The sequence below is a fragment of the Dermacentor albipictus genome, unplaced genomic scaffold, assembly GCF_038994185.2.
Source record: "Dermacentor albipictus isolate Rhodes 1998 colony unplaced genomic scaffold, USDA_Dalb.pri_finalv2 scaffold_39, whole genome shotgun sequence".
In the NCBI taxonomy this organism is placed as follows: domain Eukaryota; kingdom Metazoa; phylum Arthropoda; class Arachnida; order Ixodida; family Ixodidae; genus Dermacentor; species Dermacentor albipictus.
The window spans coordinates 1,054,649-1,068,120 of NW_027225593.1; the positions used below are offsets into that span (position 1 = coordinate 1,054,649).

At 47.9% G+C, this 13,472-nt stretch overlaps 1 protein-coding gene across 1 annotated transcript in view; it reads right to left on the reverse strand.

Moving 5' to 3' along the window:
• Positions 1-13,472, reverse strand: part of LOC139052842 (uncharacterized) — a 136,101-nt gene that overhangs the window by 90,891 nt on the left and 31,738 nt on the right. The window lies entirely within an intron of this gene.

The window sequence follows — 13,472 nt, forward strand, 5'->3', positions numbered from 1 at the left end:
GTCGCAGATCGCTTTCAAGACACACGAGCGCCGGCAACGCGTCCCTACGGCTTCCGTCAAAGGCGTCGTCTATGGGGAACCAGCGCTGGAGTTTTCACTACACCTACAGCGCCGCCCTGGCGGTCAGAACGTTCACAACTCAGTCGCTCCCGCGGACGAAAATTGCTACTGGTAGTGGCGTTGCGTGCCCTGAAAGTCGAAGGAAAACAAAAGGATGCCGACGATACTGTTGCGTATACAAGTGCCGCAACTACGTCGGGATGAGAAAGGATGTATCCTTCTGCGTCTTTCCATCTAAACCCTACGAACAAGAACGGAGGCGGCGTTGGATCCAAGCAGTCAGGCGAGCGCAGTAAGTTCCTGTCTTGTCGCCCTGTCAAGCGGTGTCGGGCTGGTTTCTAAATCGAATTTCGCGTGTGTGCTTGGTTTATTCGACAGTGAAGACGGTCAGCCGTGGCAGCCAGTACCAAACAGCAGAATGACTGCAGTCGGCATTTCGTCGGAAACAAAATGAGCAATAGCATGTGCCACCATCCGGCATATATGTACCAACCAGTTTTCCTTCGCAATACCACCGCCAAGCCCCTTCCAATGCCACCGCACGAAGCGAACGATACGAAAAGTAAATATTATCCATTAATTGCCAAGAATTATGTGGAAGGGAAGCTGCCTTGTAATACGCGTTGTGTGCGCATACTGCCGGCGCACGCGCGACTAAGCCACCTATGTGTTATTTAAAATGCGCATGCGGATGAGGACTCGGCGCTGAGATGCATCCGGTAAGTTTTTGTAATTATTGCTAAATGTAGCCAGCGTTGTTACGGATCCAGCAGCGGAGCACTCAAACCCTTGCTTGCGCGAGTCAGCTGATGCGATAAAGCTTTCTTCGCCATTGACTGCTGTGGCGAAGTAACATCTGAATTTTTTATGTCTAGCCAGAGAAATATTGAAAGTCTTAAGGCCAACTAATACTTCCGAAACCATACCGCAGCACGACCGGAGCCATAGCTGCTAGATTTGCGAGGCAGGCTGCCCCGCACGCATGGCAACGGCACACGCGCAACCATTAAAGAAACACACGTGCTCGCCGCGACACACTGTGAAAAATATATAAAGCTTAAAAAGCTTCTTTCGTCATTTTTTCACTTGATGGCGCTAGCTTCTTTACGAAAACTGTCCACTTGATGCGGCGCGAAAACGGAAACATACTAACTATAATACGGCCGCGCACATGTGTGTCGTCTGGTCGAGCGGCAGGGATATGCCGCGTTTCGTCGCCAGGGCGGCGTGCAACGCACTCTTTTCGACGCGCCGCCTATCCAGCGCTGGTTCCCCATGGCGTCCGCCATTCACGTGACTAACGCCGTAGTAGCCGCCGTGGTTGTCTCCATTCTTCGGAGCGGTGAGCGAGGAGGACATCGACGCACCCTTGCAGCCACCGGAGAACAGCCACCCCTCCCTCGCCTGACCCCCGTGCTTCGCGCGCATCAGGAGAGGGCATGCTTCCGGCTAGCGTTCCTCGCTGCCGCATGCGAGGTTCTGATTTGAACCGCGATCGCCTGCTCACCCTCGAACGCTTTCGTTCCCACATATACATCATACGGCGCTAGGCGATGGTTTTGTCGCCCTTGGACTACGGACCCTCACGGCTACGGCAGTTATGCGCCTGGAGTGCCCATATAATTGTTGTCGCAATAAAACGCTTGAAGGCCGCAACCGCGAAAAGACGTTGGCCTTTGAGCGCGCATTCTCGCCTCGTGCCCCACCGCGCGCTCGACGGCCTCAGGTTGGCGTGGGCTCGCCAGGGCTGTCTTCCTTCGCCGAGCAAGACGCTTCGTGTGCGCATTCCCCCCTTCTCTTCCTCCCCGCTGAGGCAGTCGCGGCGGTGTCTGTGCGTGCGTCGGCCTTTCCCTCTGCTGCGACAGTGACGGTTGGAAAACCTTAAAGGACAACTCTGGCTATTTCTAGGTGTCCACTGATATTTATAAGAGCTGCACTATACGCTCGCTTTTGCACTCTCGTTATCGACCGGTGCCAAACTGTATTGCTGCAAGATATTTAGGTTTGCTGAAAATGAATTTTAAATGTTTGTTGCGACTTCTCTACTTACGTGTTTTTACTAGCCACCATGTGTTTCCGACATCAGAGACTACGCCGCCACTGTTGTTGAAATGCTGCCTGAAATCGACGCTGCCTAGTCCGGAAGAACTGCAAAATCTACTTGTGTCATTAAGAGATATCATCAGCCATCAGCGCCCGTTCTTTGTCGTTACCGCCACGTGTATTGCGTGTCTAGCACGCGTTTACACTGTGCCATGCGTGTTTACACTGGGTTAGTGTAGGATCTCGCGTCATGGACTCATCGTGACGTTCCACAAGGCAGACAACCCTTTCGGTTTGGGTATCTCATGTAAGGGTCACTTAATATTATTGTTGAATTAGTATGCAAATTGCACCACCCTACCGGTGACAGGACGGTCAATACCGCTTGAAAATGATGACTGTCTTATCTGGTTTTAAAAACAGCGGAGTTGCCCTTTATAAGGCTAAAAATATTCCGACGTAGCGTGAGCGCGCGCACATGTTACTTCACGTTGACGAGAACAACCTGCGGCTATTCTGCGACCGATGGTTCGACGCACTGGTGCCGCCAACGTAACCTTACGCGACAAACGCACCCGGCACGACGATCGCGCCATCAGTGGCACGAGCGCGTCTCTGTGACCACGTGACGAGCACATTCCGGCACGCACCAGAACTGTTGAGCAACCACTTGCAGTAGTTTGCTTGCCTCATTAGTCACGTGGCGCCGCATTCCGCGGCAGTTCTTGTCGCCGTAGCGCTGTCACATTTACCGTAATGGTGCCAACAAGAGCGGAGCCACTTAGTGAAGAAGAACGGAAACCCAGGAACGCAGAGTATAGGCGTGATCACAGGTTACGCCAGAAACAAATGAACGGCGTTGCGCAGACCGGGTGACTACAGCAACACGCTGCCAAACTCAAGCAACAACGAGAACCACGCCATGCCGATGTTCCAGGCTAAGCTGCATGCATTTGCTTCATTTCCTACGTCTCCCTCGTCAGTTCACCACACGTCCACATCCGCTGTGGGCTCTCCATAACACGAGTTAACATTGCTTCTACACTCGCCTCTCCTGCGTCTTCTCGTGCAGGGTGTCACTAGAGAGTTAGGCGTTGAAACCACGCTTGTCCCTTTCGCGATTCTCTCGCGGTCGTTCTCGCGATTGTACTAAACGCACCAGCGCAAGGCCACGCTACGCCACGACGTTACGACGAAATGCGTACGCATCATTCAGATAACTACCGGAGATGATTCTACGCTTACATTTTTTTTTGCCTCCAGTGTAAAACGGAGCAACACTACCGTACAGCGTTGGCCTCAGTCTGTTTATGAACCTTTTAAAAGAAGCGGCTCGTCTTATTGTTCAGCTATGGCATTCATTCCACTGGGCCGGTATTCATTGCGCCAGCCTCTTAAGCAGGGGTACACGCATCTAGACCGCGTAGATGAAGCGGAGAGCAAAGCTACCAGGAGTCTAGTAAGATCGCAATAAGCGGCGCTATAACATAAAGCTATTCCAAACGTTTCCATTCAAATTGTGCAGTCAGCCCTCCACCATTGATCAAGTCATTTTTGGGCCACTCGCAGGACACCTATCGGTCACGTGACGTCACAAAACCGCGATAGCTCCCGATCTGATATGACGAGCGGACGCTAATGATGGGTGATTACACCGAACGAATGAAAAATCACAATTTCTTATTCGACGCCATTTTGCCGTTAGCTCTCTGCTATTGGGCAAACGCTTTGGCGCAGCGCCCACTTTGCCTGTCTGCCACGCAACGTCATAAAACCACGAAAACTGACCGCGTTAAACATGCATTAATATGCAGAAGAAAACTGAATTTGCTTTCTGAATAGCCGGAGACTGCCCCGTTCCGAAAGGAATAAAAGGTGGCTGCTCGCCGAGTGCTCAGGCACTGGCTACTCGCACCTTTCGGAGAGCGTGGATTTATTTCCGCATAATAAATGTTTTTAGCTGATAGTATAACATTATTGAGACTTTCGCTACGTATACGGCATCTCATTGCCAAGTGTTTGTTGAGTATCTGTTTTAGCGGTATTTCTAACCTATTGTCCAATCCTAGCCTTCCGTTGCACGCCACCGCGATTTTCGACCAGCCACCTAGCTCAAGACAAGTAAGGGGAATCGGACCAATCGCGGACTCCTGCGCCCTTGCGTGGTTATCTATATTCACTGCGCTGGCTTGGCCCCTTCGAAACCCTCTCTGCTTGAGCATACTCCTCGCTTCTTGACAGCCAATTAGATCAGGAAAACCGCCCAATGCAGGCAATGTTATTAGTTTTGAAGACAAAAGAAAAAGAGCTCCTATATACAAACTTTAGATTGGCCTTTTCAGACAACGCTGCAGGTCACCGCCTGATGCTTACGTCATTGGTTACGTAAATTTTACGTCAGGAGATTGGAATAAAAGCAAATTGGAATAGTTGCATGCTATAGGACCCAAGGTTGCCAACATGCCTAAGCAAGTGCGACCTCGTGTATCGGCCTCGAAATTACGCCGACATCTGTGTAGCGGTAGCTAACCAAACTATGATGCGTGTTTGTGCTTGTTGCTTAAATTTTATGATATATTTATTTAACCATAAAAGGCTCAAAAGGGCTTCAGCGCAATTACATTGGTGGCAACATTTTTTATTCTTGGCCGAAATCGCTCTTTCTGGTCCCACCAGAAAAGTAGAGTATGCTTATCCCTGAAATTTGTTAGCGGCTCACTTTGTGCGCGGTATGCTGGTACACTGCAAAAAAAATTTAAAAAAAAGTACTTGGGTGAATATTAAAGTGAAGTCTTCTTTGATTAATGTCGCGGCTTTTCGCATGAGCTCTTGGTTTCTCTTCTTATATGTGAAAGATGTTGGCTCCACGAAAGGAGCATTTAGGACACTAGCTGATTGTTCACTGATCGAATGATCAAAACACGAGTGAGCTTGTTTTGCGTACTCGAACAAGAAAGCATGCACACAGAATCACGCTACTTATAATGTCGTCCTATACGTGCTTCCGAATGACACAGACATGTTTGACGGAGTTATTGCTCATCATTCTTATGCGCAGTTGTGATTCTCCTAATATTCAAATATTTTGCCTTCCCGATTGTTCGCTTACTCTGTATATGCTAACAAATGCTGCGCCATATGCCGCAGTGCTTAGATTTAGGCGCACGTTAAAGAACCCCAGGAGTCCCAAATTATTCCCGAGTCCCGTACTACGGCGTGCCCCTTGATCATATCGTGTTTTCGGCACGTAAAACCGCCTAATTTAAATTGATTTTATTTTCTTGAAGGTATGTTATGGTGGTTAAACAATTTAAGGGTCACCCGCCGTGGTTGCTCAATGGCTATGGTGTTGGGCTGCTGAGCACGAGGTCGCGGGACCGAATCCCGGCCACGGCGGCCGCATTTCAATGGGGGCGAAATGCGAAAACGCCGGTGTACTTAGATTTAGGTGCACGTTAAAGAACCCCAGGTGGTCGAAATTTCCGGAGTCTTCCACTACGGCGTGCTGCATAATCAGAAAGTGGTTTTGGCACGATAAATCCCATAATTCATTAATTCAATTCAAGGGTCAGTAGGCATGTGTCCATTATCGGGCCCTATTCCAGAATTCACACATGCAATGTAGAATTCCTATATGTATTTCTTCTATTACGTAAAATTGTGCTTAAATAATACACGCCGAGAAAACATAAACACATTCTTTATTTCTTTCGTAGAAGCACTTTATTTTCTGCTCTATGAGTAGCTCCGCTAAAATCTCTCGAGCTTACTTCTCGCTTCTGCTGGCCGAAAGATATGTATTCGCAAGTGTTGTCGCGGTTAAATTGCATAAACAGTGTCATACGACGCACCGATAGCTCTTGCAGTCTTACGGGTGTTAAAAAAAGGTAATAAAAGAGTGTTTTTTTTATCTTAGCATGGCGCTGAAGAACTTAAGTCCCATTAAATGCCGGCAGCCTTAGTTTTCTGCTTGAACAGACCTATAACACGGTTAACTTTGTCCCCGACGTGAAAAACGTGACAAGAGAGCCATACTGGAATCGCTAGAACAAACACGGTGGTGCAGGGCAATGCAGACAATGTTCCGCCGCATGTCGTTCAGCTCGTCATACACCTGGGCCGTATTCTGTTTTCATGCATTACCCAGGTAGCACACAAAGTCTTGAAAACGTCGTATTAAGGGATTCAACGTCTGAAACGGATTTTTGACCAAAATCGACGCATCAAAGACGTTCCAAACAAGATAGCTTAAAAACGAGGGGTGAATACGTTTGGATAACGTTGGAAGCCAGGCAGCTTAAAAACGAGGGGTGAATACGTTTTGAAAACGACTTCATATGACTCGCTCTATCTCTTTAGTTATCATGTGACCAAGGTGGCCACGTGATTCGTGATGCCGGGCGAGCCGGGCATAGTCGCGTCTTCATGGCGTCGTCGCGTCCGCGCACTCGGATTGCGCTGTGGTGTGTTTGCGGCTGTTCTGAATGTGCTCCCGCTGCCCTTTGCTATGTAAGTGTTGCAGTGTTTTGCTGTCAAGAAAACGATATTCTGTGATTAGTTTGGGTTGTGCGAAATTGTTTGTGTGGTTTTAATTCGGAAATCAGTAGTGTTTTCAATTGTTATCGGACCATGGCGGCCACGTTATTCGTGAAGCCTGGCATAGTTGCGTTATCGCACTTGCATTGCGCTGTGGTATGTTTGCGGCTGTTCTGAATGTGCTGCCGCTGCCCTTTGTCATGTAAGTGTTGCAGGGTTTTGCCGTCAAGAAAACGACGTTCTGTGATTAGTTTGGGTTGTGCGATCTGTTTGTGTAGTTTTAATTTCGAATTCAGTAGTGTTTTCAATTGCAGGGCGCCGAGTGGAGGGCACTAATCAGCTCTTCAAGTTCATTGTCATGTTATTTGAGGCGCCTTTTCACTGACGCTGTAATTCAGGCGTTAAGGGCAGTATAAGGACGAAAGTTAGAGGGAATAAATTGTGCCTGTGTGTCCCTAGCGTCGGGATCGGCCGCTATGCGTGATCCTAACAAGAAAGCATTTTGCAGAATGCGAAGAAAGATGGCAAAATTGCTGTCTGTGCGCACCTTGCCGATCTCCGCAATAGAGCCGTCATTGTGGTATTTTATTCTCCCGTTTAGCAAGAGTGTTGCAGACAAGATAACTGGTTCAAACAGGTTTTTTTTATGATTCAGTACTCGTACGATATCCCAAAAGGTGAGGTCAAGTGCTCGCCCTATTTTCTTCCCTCGCGCTACAGCGCACTGACAGAATTTTGCGTGCACCATATATACCGTGTTTTTATCGTTTACGCTTCAGGTTCTCGATTGTGTTTTCGCCCCCTTTACCCACGTGAGCGGTATTTCATGGTCTTACGGGGTACCACGTGTGTCCATATATTGTGTCCAATATATGAAACGGCCCAACTCTATTTTATTTGACGCCTCAAATGGTATTAATGCATTGAGTCCCTTGTAGCTTTGTGCTTGTTATCAATTTTACTACTTGGCGAATGGATGCAGCATGTACGCTGCATAACTCGCTTGTGGATACTGCGTACGTGAGTCGAGTATGCTTCAGGTAGTACGATTGTTTGCCGTTTGGGCCATGTGTCGGAATGTACGCTGTGCGCCCTTCGCGCTTTACGGCGGCCTGCCGAGTTCGTGCGGGTGCAATGTGTGCGCGTGGAGTTAGCGAAGCGCTCGCGCGTTTTTTTTTTATGTGTTCTGTTCGCGCGCTTCGCACAACATGGCATGCCGCAGTTCTTTGTCCTTGTGCAACACATTTTCCTAGCGTACGCCTGTGCATTATTTAATACCGGTTTCACACGGGGCTCTTTTAACCGCTATCCAATCCGTTACAAATCGAATTTCTCGGTCGTGATTGGCTCTATTGCGGAAGCTACGACAGTGAGCCAGTCGCATCGATAATTTCGATCCGGATCGGGCGTGATGGCGATCGAGAGTGGTCGCGTGACGCCGGTTTTACACATGGCTCCCACATAGGGAACACTTTAAGTTCAATGCTACTGAGTGAAGAGCAAGTGCATATATATGCCAATGGTGGTATGTGGGCAAGTCCTTCTGGTGAAGCCAATACTTGTGCATTCAAAACATTTCAACTACCAGCGTAGTGCATCAATGTGTCTACTTCACAAAACGGAGTACCAGTGCAGATATCTGAGCATACCTGTCCAGGGCAGCAAGTGTGTCTACGTTTAAACCACTACCAGCTTGTGCGGCAGTTCTATTTCCAGCGGGACTGCAGAATAATCAGTAGGGTGCGCTCAAGCTGTTTGTCTATGAAGCTCTGCCTCGACTGTGTGCCAAATATTTTTGAACGTGAAAGTGGGGGTGAATTGGTAAACATCAGTGGAACTATGCGTGGACTTTGTGGCAAATGTTTTTGGATGTGAAAGTGTGGGTGAACTGGCAAAGAATTTGCTCTGGGCTGCATGTGTTAAACGTTTTTCTCATTCAGAGTGCTTTTTTTTTTACTTTAGGAAACTGAAGATGTGCGCAAAGTGTGACATGTCAGTGTGCTAATTAATGTATTTGCTGGTTTGCAAATTATTCGTTGCAACTTTGTCTTTGCCAGAGAGGTACAACATTGCCTCTTGTACAGGGTTTTTTAGATAAAACACTTACTATTTATTACGAGCATTGCTTCCTTTGTTACACAAATGCAGCTTCCAGTGCATTCCAGTTTATTTCCATGTTTATGTAAGTTACTAATATGAGGCTTGCATATTTATTTCTCACGTTCTAGAGTGGCAAGATGCAGCATTACTGTCCCATCGTTCGCTGCACTGCAGTAGTGTTCACTTGTTACACTGAATCCCCCGTTTAAGTATTCTGTACTAATTTCACTTTATTGCTTTTTTGTTGTATGGTTATTTTTCTCGCCATTACCTTCTTTGATATATCCTAAAGGCGATATTTCCAATTTTGCATTGTTCCCATTTTTTATTTCTGTCACAGGATTATTTTATGATGGTATGCGGTGGTATTTCTTTTTGTGCTCTTTTCAAGCTTCTAGCTGATTGGTAACATTGCTTGGAGGCAGTTACCATCCGACTCATACTCTTGCATTTTTCAGCCTACTTCCATTCGCTCCGAATGTCACTTCTGCATAACTCTAGTCCATCTAATAGCACGTGCTCTTTACTATGATAAATGAGAAACTTTAGTACACTCCAGGTTCTTCTGTTCATTTTTGTATGTGTACTTGGAATTTTGTTTATGTGTTAGTGAATGTTCACTTTCGAGTTCATTACGAATCCTTTCTGCGACTTTTGTCATTGTTGATGTACTTTTACTTCTATTTGCATTTCTCACACAGTTTGTTCGAAGCTTGCATAAGCATTACATTTTAATAAAGTGTTTTTGCTTGGTCACAATGTTCTCATTTCATTCACTTTTGGCATGAAGGGCTTGGTCTTGCCGCCTGCCAAGTCGTGACCATTTGTTCTTTGCAGGATGTCATTCCCATTTTGGTTGTAAGCATCGTAGCTTACTAAAGGTGGTATTAAGGATTCATTATTCCTAACAGGCTTATTTTCGTGGGACTTGGTAGAGGATACGCCGGCCATGCGGGGAACAGTGCTTCGCACTGCGCCATGGCTCTTGCAGTCAACACGACGCTTCTACTCATCTGGGGCGCGATTCGAGATCGTTGTTCGAAACGCCCGATCAGTTTCACCTCACGCATTGGCCTAGGCCGTGCCGACGGGTGCGGCTGACGACGTCTGCGCGGCATAGGCCAGTCGCGTGAGGCGAAACTAAACGCGTGTTTTGAACAACGATGTCTGATCGCACCCGTCACCCGCGAAAATTAGCTTCAGATGAACGTAAACCTTTCAAGACCACTTCTAGACCAGCTTTTTGATAACCTCCTAAAAACGTTTAGAAATTGGTTACGAATAGTTTTGGCAAAGGGATTACTTGTGTCTTTCCCAATCCTATTTCTAGACCAGCTTTTCGAATACGTCTTGCAGACCTGTTCTAGATCGTCTCAAGAAAGTAATTAAGCCGGACATTAGCAGAGATATACGACGTTTTTCCGCCGAAGTTCTCTCATTCGTGTCTTCTTTAACCCGTTTTTATCGTCTTGGATAAACGCTACGAAAACGTTACGTATCTCTTTTGTGCTACCTGGGTAACGGCAAGGAATGTGGGACTCGATAGCGCTGTTTGAAAAACAAGCTTTTTTCGCCTCTTTTCTACTGCTGCTGCTGTGCTGCCTTGCACGCCACGTTCAAGGCCGGGGGCCGGGGGGAGGTTAAGCTCACGGCTGGGGATGCGGGAGGAGAGATCGGCGACGTCTACCATGTTTGGGTAGAGCGGATCTACAATGCCCTGTGAACGCCGTAATTAGGTGTGAGTGTCCTCCCTCCCCCTGCAGAAGCATTGCATGGGCTGCCGCGTTTGCCTCCGTGTTCACACGCGACAGCAACGACTGCCCAGGTAGGAGGTAGGGCAAGGGTACAACTGAATCAGTCCGACACAGTCAAACCGACGCAGTCACGAATCGGGTGATTGACCTTACACATCTGGCACTCATGGCAGTTCATCTAACGTGACACTGTGGCAAGAAATTGCGCCGCCAAAAGCCTTTGCAAATGAACAATGCTTACTTCAGCCCTCTTCAGTAAAAAAAGGAGTGAGTGAATCAACGACATGCCGCTGCGTGTTCTGTGCTGAGAGAACTCAAATTGAGCGTTTCGAAACATACATTGTAACAGTCAACAAAGACGACTTAGTCCGCGGCAAAGCCGGCAGTACTAAGCTACATAGGAAATTACGAGAACGACTATCCACAACGTATGTGACCAGAGAGTTTCCGGGTGCATCTGCGGGTGTCATCGCAAAGGCCAAGGCAAAACACGCTAGAGTGCGCCAGCATGCAATACGACCCCAGTGGGTTCCCATAAGCAGGCGCAATGTGACCGTAACTTCGTACATGTGCGATAACGTTACTTACGAGAGGGTCACCTTTCCTCTCGTGCAAGCCAATGCAATGGCCATCCGCAAATCACAGCCTGTGCACGACTAGGATAAGAGGCAGCCTCTGCGGCTCGTGTACGTCGCACTACCGCGTGCCACCGCTGTTGAAGGCTTCTACCTGACAAATTTAAGCAATGAATTTTCACTTCAGCATCGCAGCCATACTACGGATGGAACACGGCAAGGAGGGATGGTTCTCCTAAACAAGCGGAAATTATGCACTTGATCGCGCGATTGACAGGTTGCAACAAGGCGCAAGGAACTGACACGTCTCAATAGTGTCCTTCAATGGTCAGGCTACATGCCCCAGACATTGAATTGGATTGTGCAATGTCGAAAACAGACATCATCGCCTTGTCGGAGACTAGAAGTGCCCACCCGCAACCGAATTCCAACGAGTGTGCTACTGGAAGCGACAGTCTGTCACGTGCGCTGGAGTGGCCACTTACAAGAAGGAAATGGCCGCGCGTCCGTCCATTGGGCCGATAATATTGTCCTGACCACCGCATTGCCAAGCCAGGTGCGCAATGGGTGACGGCATTGCTGACGCATGCGTTCTGCAACTCAAGTGCGGCGGCGTCGACGTTGCACTGGCCGCTGTTAACACCGGCCTCTTGGTGACGCAAAAAGAAATCAAATGCTACCTTGCGCTCTGCTTCGCTCAATATGCACCCAGGGCACTGAACCCTGGTTGTGAAAGCACCAGCGCAAATACGACGCCACCGGTGTTCATCGCGATTTCACCGTTCATTTGAGGAAACACGAAAACCGCTGGCTGCTAACGTTTATGCAAGAGGCATTCCGTGTGTTCCTCGGGAACTGCGACTACAACGCACTATCACCAACTTATAGAGGCATTTCCTCGTAAAAGGAAATACAGCAGTTTTCTCATGTGAAATATGTATGCCTCTGGTTCTAAAAAAGTACCATTAATTAGCATTAGGCCAGCTTGGAGATTTCGCTAAATGGCCTGAGTACTCGAGTCAGATGCCGATATGCACAAGTCCACTGCATATGGTGAATCATTCAAGGTAGCCGGCAAGAGATTCTAGCTCGTTCTACACTCTCAGCGTCTGCAGATTGTGCGAGAACCCAAGTTCTTGGGTATTATGATAGGTAGACGGCTATCATAGGTAGTATCACAGTATTGTGGCAGGAAAGCGTAAAGTCTAGGCTCGACAACTTCGAATGACGGATCGACTTTTACTCGCAACATAGTTAAAAAATAAAGAAATGAAAGGAAGAGAACGTACAAATTATGCGTATCCCACGCACGGTGAGAATAGATGTATGCGAAGCCTTCCGTGCTAGATGCTTTGATTGACGATGTTTAGTGCCGATGTTGATGGCTAAAGCTTAATTTTTTCAAGGCTTAATCAAACACGAGACTGATGAGTTGGTATCAAACGTTACCTTCCGTACACCACTGCTGTTTGTCTGCCTAGTACACAGAACACACAGGGAGAGGTGTTTGCTTGAGGCGTTGTTGTGCGCCATATTTCATAACCTCTGAGAGGGTTGAGTATACGCATTGCCTCGCATGGCACATCGCATTGTGGCAGAAGTATTAAACTTGAATTGGTTTGCGGGGCTCTACGTGCGAAAATTACAACAGGAGCATGAGGCACGCCTTAGTGGCAGACTCCGGATTAATTTTTACACTGTAATGCTCTTTAAGATCTCCCAAAATTTAAGTGCACGTGGGTTTTCTATTTCACCCCCATCGAAATGCGGCTTTGTTGAAATTTTCATTTCACTGTAGACTGCTTTGCTAGTGTTGCCTGGACGTTGCAGTGCGCTTTAATTAATGCGGCTCTGGTTCTGCGCCCAGGGTAGTTTGTCCGCTTGAGATATTTGCAAGGTGTTTATTTTTCAGAAATAGCCGCAACATACTGTACCGTACATTGAACCAAAGCTCATACAGTTCGTATAGTAGTAGGGTTTGCTTGCCTTCTCTCCGAACCTCCCCCCCCCCCCTTTAAGGCAACTGCCTCTTCTCCTCCCTCCTCTCTACAGTTGTATCTACGTCCCCTACGGACTCGCACCTTAGTAGAAAGGCATTCGCTGAAGCTGCAGTTTCTTCAATGCTTCTGAGGTGAGTCACGCATAAAAACAGCTGTCAAGAGGCTGATGTAGCGATGGCCAGGGAGCTCAAGAGAGCATTGTGCACTTTCGGCGAGGTCAGGGGAAAACTAGTTTTTAGCGTCGCGTTTCTTCTCCGCCGCGCGCTCCTATTCTCAAGGCGTGTGGCTTTCCCGCATGACTTTAGAGCCTAATCTGGCTGACCGAGTTGCAAAAGTCTTTCGCAGCCGCATCTTGGCCCGTGAAAATTCATGCACGAAGCGGGCCACAGCATCGTCGTTGCAAT